The 6,577-nt window shown below is 43.3% G+C and overlaps 1 protein-coding gene across 2 annotated transcripts in view; it reads right to left on the reverse strand.

Moving 5' to 3' along the window:
- Nucleotides 1-5,594, reverse strand: part of SERINC5 (serine incorporator 5) — a 54,110-nt gene extending 48,516 nt beyond the window's left edge. The window contains exon 1 of one of the 2 annotated variants that reach the window (XM_014550167.1): nt 5,183-5,594. The gene's annotated coding sequence lies outside the window, so the exon portion shown is untranslated. The remainder of the gene's footprint in view (nt 1-5,182) is intronic. The other variant, XM_014550173.1, reaches the window with a different exon arrangement.
- Nucleotides 5,595-6,577: the final 983 nt, after the last annotated feature.

A 6,577-nucleotide genomic window follows, 5' to 3' on the forward strand; every position in this document is an offset into this window, starting at 1 on the left:
AGGCGTAACATGTTCTCAAAAAAAATTAGGGTTGGCACGCAGAAGAATTTTGAGTCAGAGATTTTGCTGGTTTTGGCATGCACTCACAAAAAGGTTGCCCACCCCAGTCTAGGGTTTGATTCCCACCAAGGGCACATGTCCAGGTTATGCGCTTGATTCCCTATAGGGAGCGTGCAGGAAGCAGCCAATCAATGATTCCCTCTCATCATTGATGTTTCTATCTCTCTCTTCCTCTCCCTTCCTCTCTGAAATCAATAAAGATATATTTTTTTTAAAAAAAGCATAGGGCAATAGAGCGTAGTGTTGTTAAAAGCTCAAGCTCAGAGCCACCCTGCCTGAGTTGGGGCTTGGGTCTGCCACCCACTACTAATTCTGAACCATGAGCAAGTTATTAACCCCTTTTAAGACTCCTCATTTATAAAGTGGTAACAATATTTATGCTTATGCTGTGGTCTCTTGGACCTAATCAGACACACCTGGTGTCAGGGAGGGATTTCTACAAAAGAGATTATAAACTGCAAATAACAACTAAACCTATATACAGTACAGTACAGTCTATATAAAACCTACAACCTAACAATTCAGTCTCTTGATAATGATTTGGAATGAAGTTCAAGACCTTGCACAGCTGCAAAACAAGCATCAATTAGAATGCCACACTATAAACATCACTTATAATGAGAAGAGATCATAGGTAAGCAGGTATAAGACCGGCTATAATCACAGGATGTTAAGACAGATCTTGGAAATGTCGTTTCCCAAGTTATTTCATCTACTTAATGAAACCGCCATTGTTTGAGCCCTTGGACATTCTGCACTATATCATTATTTTAAAATTTTGCTAATGTACTCTCTCTACTTCATTCAGTTTCCCAAGCCATCTTCCTCAAAAGACTCTTCTTGCTTCATAATGTTAAGTCACTGCTTTGTAAGATTATTCTACTTGGGCTGAGCTAAGAGGCCACACAAGTGGGACCCCAACACCACTGCCTGTGTGGTATTCTTACAGATCACCTTCCTTTACAATTCACTCCATCATGTCTTCTATCCCCAATTTTACTAACTTCTTTCCACTCACATGCCTTCCAAATTCTTTCTCAACTATCTCCTTCATTGGTTGCTACCTCTTTAGTTCTGTGGTCTTAGATAACCAGTCTTACTGTATGTCAAGTTCAAATGGGATTAATAAAATATTCTATTTTGGAAAACATTTATTTTTAAACACTCTCCTGTTCCATGATGGAACTTTGTCACAGCAGAATCAACATTTAACCTTAATATCTCCACAGAAGAGAAAAATGAACAGACATGTATATAATATGTGAGCCTAACTGGTCATTTAAAGACAGATAAACAGTGACAGAGAGATGTGATAACGGAAAATGTGAAAAGAAAGTCATACTGTTTTAATCTTATTCTATTACTAAAGTCAGGTGGCATATTATAGATCTGACTTTTCAAACTTCCTTATTTTCACCTTCACTCTCTATATAATTCTATGGTATGATTGACAGATAGACAGATATAAAAATATATATATTTTAAATCCAATAGCCTTTTCCTAGTAGTTATTTATCAAAGCAAACTATGCCAACAACCAAGGGAACAAGTGCATTATCTTTAGTTAAAAAAACACTAATATACACAAGTAGAAACTCAAACCAGCATCCATAAAAGAAATGTTATATTAGCCTCTAAAAAAAATCTCACGGCCCTGCTGATTTACCACTTCTTTCTGGAAAAGCAAAATTTAGAATAAAAGGGGTTCACGCCCAGCCCGTGACACTTATGGCTTTTTCACTCTGAGTATGTCATTCCCCTAATCCTCACTTTCAAAACTGGAATAATTCCTGGCCAGCCTAACTTCCAGGCTGTCACAGCTTGAAGAGAAGTGCCAGTGTCTTGTTACCCCAGCAACAGAGGGCCAAAACTTTTCACTGAACAAGTCAGAGTATAATCCTATATAATAAAAGGTTAATATGCAAATTGACCCTAATGGCAGAACGACTGCTAGACCAGTCACTATTATGTGCACTGACCACCTCTCTGATCGCCCAATGGTGAACGGGGAACCGGGGGTGGGTGGCGGGGGACGCAGGTGGCGCCAGGCCAAGGCCCCCACCCCACCAGTTGCCCCCCACACAGAGGGCCGGCGAGCGGGCGGAACAGCCAACCTCTCGGTTCCTCCCCCGGGCTGGCAGGCTCTGATCACCTGATGGTGAATGGGGAACTGGGGGTGGGTGGCGGCGGGGGGCAGGGCTGGTTGTGCGAAGCCGGGGAAGATGGCCCTGATCGCAGGCCAGGCCTAGGGACCGTACCCGTGCACAAATTTCATACGTCAGGCCTCTAGTAAACAAATAAATGTAGAACACCAAGAGTAAGCCCTATGAACTTTGGATAATAATATGTCACTATAAGTTCATCAATTGTAACAAACGTACCACTCTGGCAAGGAGTGTGGATAATGAGGGAGGACTGTGCACCTGTGGGGCAGGGGATGTATGGGGAATCTCTGTACCTTCCTCAAATTTTCTGTGAACTAAAACTGCTCTAAAAATTAAGGTCTATTTAAAAATAACAACAACATGCCCAGCCAGCATGGCTCAGTGGTTGAGCGTGGACCTAGGAACTGGGAGGTCACAGTTCTATTCCCAGTCTGGGCACATGCCCAGGTTGCAGGCTCGAGCCCCACTGTGGATGTGCAGGAGGTAGCCGATCTCATCATGGATGTTTCTATCTCTCTCTCCCTCTCCCTTCCTTTCTAAAATCAATAAAATAAAAAAAAAAACAATAAAAATAATAACAACAGAGAAATGAGCAAAACAGGGTCCATCAATGCCTCAATACATGGATGCTGACTGAAAAGTGTACAATAAAGTCATAATGGCAACATTCCTCAAAGGGCTGGCCATCCCATTCCACAGGGCATGTGCACAAGTCCTATGCCACACTCTGAATTTCTCACACCAGCATTACATCACAAAGTATTAGGGCTTTGATTTGTAGGTACCGCACACTCTCCTGTTCCACAAGAAATTATTATGCACTCCGGAAGGACACAAGTCAATCTCTTTGGAGGCCAAAGTTTGCAATTTCTCTACAAGTTCACCCTGCATGTATCCTTACACAGGGGCACAGAGATTTAGGTGTGAGGTTATTCACTACAAGCATGGAAACAGTCTTATTCTCCAGATACACAGGGACCAGATACATGAATTATGGGCTATCTACACAATACAATGTAGTTAAAAGAGTAAGTCAGTGTTCTGGGCTGAACTGAGTTATCTTCCCCACCCACACACTCTCCAAATTTACAAGTTTAAGTCCTATCCCCCAGTATCTCAGAACATCTGGATACAGGGTCCTTAATAATGTAATTAAGGTTAAACAAGGTCATTGGAGTGGGCCCTAATCCAATATGACTGGTGTCCTTGGAAGATAAGATTAGGACACAGAAAAACCATGTGAGGACACGGAGAAGACGGCCATCTGCAAGCTAAGGAGCGAGATCTCAAAAGAGACCAAGTCTTCAACTCCTTTATTTCAGACTTTGAGCCTCCAGAACTGTGAGAGATTAAGTTTCTGTTGTTTCAGCCACTCAGCCTACATACTTTGTTATGTCAGCCCAGCAAACTAACACAATCATTATGCTCTGATATTTTATATACATGCGTAGCTTTATGTGTGGTGTGTGTGTGTATGCAATGACCACTAACCGATGACCTGTAGAGCGGGCCTACATGTGGGGAGGAAAAGAAGACATCTACTTCTCACTGTCCTACTCTCTGCTTGTGTGTTTACTATGTGCATGTATTACTGCTATAATTTTCAAAGGAAAGAAAAAGACTAAGTAAAGCAACTAAGTTTGATGATCCTGCTATAAAAGCATTTGCAAATGTCGCATTGACTCATGGGATTTATTTTTCTTTCTGAAGCAGCTTTCCCTGCCCTTAGTGAAAAAGAAAAATATCGAAGAGCCCTTCACACCCTCCCTCTGGCTAACTTCCTCTGAAATAGCAACAGCTTGAGTAGCCAAGGCTTTTCTAAGTGCTTCGTCCTTGCCAGGGCAGAGTCTGAATGAAAGGATGAGCCACTGCTTGCTGCTACCTGGAGCTGGGCCTCACCCCAAGTGTTATTTTCCTTCTCCTGTCTAAGGATCCAGACCACACACACACACACACACACACACACACACACACACACCAATAAATATCAGTCTCCCTCCCTGTCCTCCCCACTGGCCTTGGGCACAGACAGTTCTTCTGAGGCCTAAGCTGGGGAATGTGAGGAAATGTTACAAAAACATGAGCTAGGGCTGGCAGTAGTAACTTCCAGGTTCTTCTTCTGTTAAATTGGAAAACCAAATTCATTTATTACCTAGACAGCGGTCCCCAACCTTTTGAACCTCGCAGACCACCAGTGGTCCATGGACCACGGGTTGGTGACCACTGCTCCAAAGGTTTCTTAAACCAGCGGTCGCCAACCTTTCAGACCTCATGGACCACCAGTGGTCCACGGACCACCGGTTGGCAACCGCTGACCTAGAACTCCCAGGCAACAACACCAACAGGAAAGAGCAAAGAATCAGGAAGAAAGCCCGATGTCATAATCAGTGTGAGCATCCACACACCATGTTATCTTACTCACAGGAGTCCCCCTCTCTCCATCAGTCTTATTCTCACAGGGCCAAGAGGCTTGGTTGGGTACCAGGTTATTAAACCCACAGGGACCAGGAGGGAATAACTGGGGGGAAGAGCAAAGGTCTGAGGACCTGAATTCCAACTCTGTGGCTCTGGGTAACTCCCTTCCCTCTCTGGGTCTCGGTTTTCCTCACTTGCAAACTCAAGGAGCCTAGGTGACAAACAATAGATGGTGGGAAAATAGAGGTTTCATCCCACACTCAACTCATTGTTTTAGTGGCATCCTGGAATGCTGTGCTGGGTTCTAAGGCTGAATGGCTCAGCAGGGAAAATGCAATGGTCAGCAGGTACCATCTGCCAGAGACATGGTGGCATCTATGCAAGAGGTGATCTGACATCCCTACCATCCATAAATGCTTAGATGTTGAAAACAAACTGTAAGAGGCAAGCACTGAGTTAACCCCAAAGCGAGAAAGAAGAGAGAAAAATCAATAAAAAAGAGAAGAATTGAACAGTGGAGCAGTCCAAAGCTCTCCAAGCACCTCACAGGTACTGTGAGCATCCCTCTAATTGCTTCATGGTCTCTGTTCTGTCAGGTACAGCTCACACAGCAGCAGTGAGAGAACTCATTCATGACGATGATGGCCCAGGCATCACATTAAGTCATGCTCCCTTGGCTCCACTTAGGGAGGCGGCAAAGTACGCAGGACATTCTGTCACAAGAACCAGCCCAAATGTGGGTCACATTTTTTAGTTTCGATGCTTTCGTTTTTGGGTGTGTAAATTCCTCAGCAATGTGGAAACCATTCATCAAAAAGACGTTTTCCTCGAGGGTTGTGGAGAGCCAAGCTGGCTTTAGGACGTCTAAACTCAGTCCAGACTGCAAAAGGAAAGAAATCTTCAAATCTGGCACCGCCCTTCATTCAGTCCCTTTTCCTGACTTGGAAAAACAGGATCACTAGCAGAACTGAGGAAAGACAGAAGAGATTTTTTTAAAAAAAAACTACATTAATTATAGTACTGTTCCTAAGAAATGGGGGGGGGGGGGCAGTGAGGAAGTTCCTCAAAAATAAAAGCTGTTGAAGCCATTAGAAGCAGAACCCAGGTGTTTCTGGGCATGCTGGGGGATTATAATACCAAGGAAATATAAGAAAAATATTATTAAAGACAAAATTGGGTTCAAAATTTTTCATTAAATGGTGCTCTTGATAGGGGCAAAAACAGAATGTTGGGGAACCAGCTAGAATTGTAAGAAATAATAATCATGCTTTGTTAACCGTGATTGTTTTGTTCTGATTAAAGAGGGCACATTCTAAATGCAGCCCAACCTCTCCATTTGGAGCTGCCTATTATCATGGAAAGATTAACATCTTTGTTGCAGAAACCAGGATCGCCAGCCCTTTGAAGACCCCAGCCCTCTGCTTACCTGTTAACTGCCCATTTGGCATACCCTTTGGCTACCTCCCCATGTAATATTTGTTCTACCCAATATAAGCAGCGGGCTTATGGGGGGGTGCAGAGCAGATTTTTGTGGATGACCTGCTGCTCTCCCATACTGCCGGCAGTATTGGAGTAAACGCTCATATAGGATTCAGCCCTGTCTCTGCTTAATTGGCTCAAATAGTGACAGGCAGCACGGACCCATTGATTGTCTGGTTACACTCTCTATACTTTAATAATATTTAGCTTTCCATATCTTTCAGTAACATACAATACTATTCCTGCAATGTCACAGCCCACTTTCCTTCTTTCTCCTTCGAGGCTTTGTATATCACGTGTGGTCAGCAGAGAGACGACAAATAATTGATTCTACTTTGATAGCAATATTCATTTTAAGTTCTAGATTCCACAACCAACATTTCGCAGATCATTCTCCTCACTCCAAGCTCAGAAACAGCTTCCCATTGACATACAGACTTTTTTCCGGTGGTGGTGGT

The sequence above is a fragment of the Myotis brandtii genome, unplaced genomic scaffold (assembly GCF_000412655.1).
Source record: "Myotis brandtii unplaced genomic scaffold, ASM41265v1 scaffold115, whole genome shotgun sequence".
Taxonomy (NCBI): Eukaryota; Metazoa; Chordata; class Mammalia; order Chiroptera; family Vespertilionidae; genus Myotis; species Myotis brandtii.